Below are 3,768 nucleotides of genomic sequence, written 5' to 3'. Positions count from 1 at the left end.
ATTCCGGTTTCTTAGCAACATCAGTTCTCGCGGGATTAGAAAAAGACCTCAATGCTGGTTTCCTAGCAACCGCTGATTTCCCGACCGGACAGTAATCAAAATGTAAACAAACAATAAATACTGTATCAATTCCTAAGTACTTAAAATTAATTAGTTTATTGCAAAAACTGTGGACAACCCTTTAAAAACAGCCTTTTTAATTGATTTTTGTTTTTCCTTTTCTGAGGTTAAGCCCACTTTAGAATAAATTGAAACAGTGTAAAGATAACCTGACTCTCACATGGATTTCGTTCTGCAGGGCCACATGCTTTGCACTGACAATTTCTGGTTGAATCTGGTTATAAACATTAAGGGAAAGCTGCATCCTGCTCTGTGTGCACATGGTCTTATGAACCAGTTTTTGTTGTTGTTTTGTTTGTTTTTTGCCGTACACTTACTTACATTTTTAGTATGGATTATATGCAATATTTTATAAATGAGACTCCAGCTGTGCTCTGTTGTTACCCTGCTAAAGTTGTGAATGTTCTACTAAGCACAGGGCTGAGGTAGGAGTGGTTAGATTAAAGACATTTATATAGCCATCAAATGTTGAAATAAAACTGCACTGCACTTTGTTCTGGTTTAGTCCTCTTAGTCACCATTGTGCTGCTGTGAGACAAAGCACAGTGCAGCACATTCAAGTCCTGCAATACATCAACAGGATCACAAACTGAAAGCAGGAGGGAAGTTTGCTGAATGCTTTATTTTTGCTGTCAACAACATGTCTGTGGATACTAGTCCAGAATCCAGGTTTGTTCTGAGGCTTTGCTCCATTGTTTAACTGGAAAACATGCCGATTATACAATAAGCACCAGTATTTCACCTCCTTAGGTACAATATGTTACACACTTAACTGAAAACAGATTACTATGTAGAAATCATAGACAGGATAGAGAATTGCTCTGAACACAGTGGAACAAGGCAGTCCCTGCTAAGGTCAAAACTCCACTGGTAAAAGTTTGGAAGAGGATGATGATACATCAAAAGTTGGTTCCAGTAAGTGAAAAAAATAATCAAAAGTACTGATGTAATATCAATTAGGCTACATACGTTTCAATTCAGTCTTAGTTGAAAAAGTCTCTGAAGGGCCCAGGGCAGTGAGGGCACAAGCAAAGTATCTGGTTATCTCCCCCTTTAGGTCAACCTGTCTGCCAGATGATGCTGCACAGACAGCGCTGAGAGAGACGTTGTGGGACGCTGCCTGTGACGGTGAACGTGAGTTGAGAGAAGCTCTCCTCATTGGTCAGTCCGTCCCTTGAGACGATTCAAAGTTGATGCCAATCAGTGTGCATATAGTGAGTTGTGCGGCATCAGGCGACAAGCGTCACAACGCAGCTCAGAAAATGCAGACATGAAGACAGGTAAGTTTCAAAGCAAGTCAGGAGAGCTAGCCTAAGCTAGATTTGATGTCTTGTACCTATTTTCAGAAAAGGGATCAGAATGAGTCTGATTAGACTCCTTGTGGGGCTGCAGTGTCACAGTGGGTAGCACTGTTGCCATGCAACTGGGGTTCAAGTCCTACCCTTGCCCTGGGTCTTTCTGCATGGAGTCTGCATGTTCTCCCTGTGCATGTGTGGGTTCTCTCTGGGTACCCTGGCTTCCTCCCACAGTCCATAAACCTGACTGTTAGGTCTAAATTCTCCTTAGGTGTGAGTGTGTGCGTGAATGTTTGTTTGTCCTGTCTGTCTCTGTGTTGCCCTGTGACAGACTGGTAACCTGTCCAGGTGAACCGCGCCTCTCACCCAGTGAATGCTGGAGATAGACACCAGCACCCCGCGACCCCATGAGGGATAAGCGTGTTGGAAAATGGATGGATGGATGGATGGATGGATGGATGGATGGATGCATTTAATATGAACATCTGAAGTTTTGCTTCAGAAACAGCAGTTGCTAGCTTAGATATCTGTCTACAGCAGGGTGTGCAGCCCTCAGCTCCAAAGCTACTAGTGGCTCTCGTGACGTTCTGCAATTGCTCTTGAGAACAACAACTATAAATAAATCATTGTTTATGTAGATATAATCACAAATACAGGTTTTAGCATTTACATTTATTTTTGTGGAATAACATAATTATTGAATGTTTTTCTCTGAGATTAATGTAGCATTTTTACATTCATCTAATTTAATATCTACAACATGACACTATAATCGGAACCTGCTCTAATGCAACAAAAACTGTAAACTTACAGTATAACAAGCTATGTTACACTGATTGGTTAAACAGCATAGGAGATTTTAACCTGTCTCCTAATTGTTGTATTTTCCGTGGCTACTGCTGTACACAAACAGCAAAAAAGAGCAATGATCAGTGCTGACAGAGGCGGGAAAAGCAGGAGAAGACAGACAGACAGGAGGTGGATCACAATGACCAGCCGGGGGAAGGGGATACACATGGGAATGACAGAGAGGAGGTTGAACTGGAGATGGATGGTTCCTGTACCAATACTTCTTGTCTAGTCACAAGTGAAAGACTCAATGAAGAATGTGTAAAGACTTAGATCTGTAAACTCAGGGGTCAAATAGATTCATTTACTTTCAATAAAGAAAGTTTACAAGGCAAAGATGGGAAAGTCAATAACTGACCTGTCTTCTTACTGTAAATGTATTATTGTATTATATTTTTTATCCCCATCCTTAATGTTACATCATGTTTGACATCTATTCATTAATACATTAATGTGCTTCAGAATAAACTTACCAGTTTTTTTTCAAGCCAATTGTTTTAATGTATCAATATCAACTGCTAGTAGGGTTTTCAACAACACACTGAATGTTTGTATTTTCCAGCTGTGTAATATCATAAGGTGGCCAAGTGAGATCAGATTTTAAACAGTCTTCTCGTGTGTTACAGAAAACACTGACAAAAGAAATTGCGCTAGTATTACTGACTGCTTTGAAATATTAATTGAAAGACATAAAAGAGAAGAGAGCACATGCACACACATATTCTCAATATAAACATCACACTACAGTTAAGTATCTCATTTATATAACACCACAAGGAGTCATGTGCTTTGTTTCAAAAGGATGGGGAGGTAGGACAAGTGATGACGATGTGACAGAATAGTGGATTTCTAGATCTGTTGTCCCTTGGGGATGTGGTTCTTGCTGACAGGGTTTAACGAAGCAGATTCTTTAGGACTTGTTAAGGCACAACTCAAGAAACCTGCCTTTACCAAAGGAAAACCACAGCTTCACCCAGAAGAAGTTGAGTCATCACAGGGACTGGCAGCTATTCACATCCATGTGGAGAGAATTATAGGACTTGTTAGGAATAAGTACTTTATTTTGCAAGTAACCACATCTTTTTCACTTTGTTATGCAGCCTCAGATGGACTTACCCCACTAGACAAAATGGTGAGTGTTGTGCCCTCTGTAATCATCTGTTGTTCCACCAGAGTGATGACATGCAGAATTAACCATCCCAACCCACAAAGTATTTCATCTTAAAATAACTCTGGCTTTTGTTGATCAAACCATGGACTTGTTTCCTTATTACAATATTTTATATTTTAAAGGTGTACTACTGAAGGGTAACATATGAGAAATGTTCCCACTTTTTAGTTGGGATTGTAATAACAAAAGGGGCGTGCATAGTACGATGTCAGGGTTCCCTTGATCACGTTGGTGGAGAAGATCATACTGTAATGCAGACGTGTCCTAGCTGACATATCTTCCCCTAATCAGTCATTCTGTCCAAGTATGTCAGAGTCTGTGCGTCTAGAGTCC

The sequence above is a fragment of the Fundulus heteroclitus genome, chromosome 11 (assembly GCF_011125445.2).
Source record: "Fundulus heteroclitus isolate FHET01 chromosome 11, MU-UCD_Fhet_4.1, whole genome shotgun sequence".
NCBI lineage: Eukaryota > Metazoa > Chordata > Actinopteri > Cyprinodontiformes > Fundulidae > Fundulus > Fundulus heteroclitus.
This window is presented reverse-complemented; position numbering follows the sequence as displayed.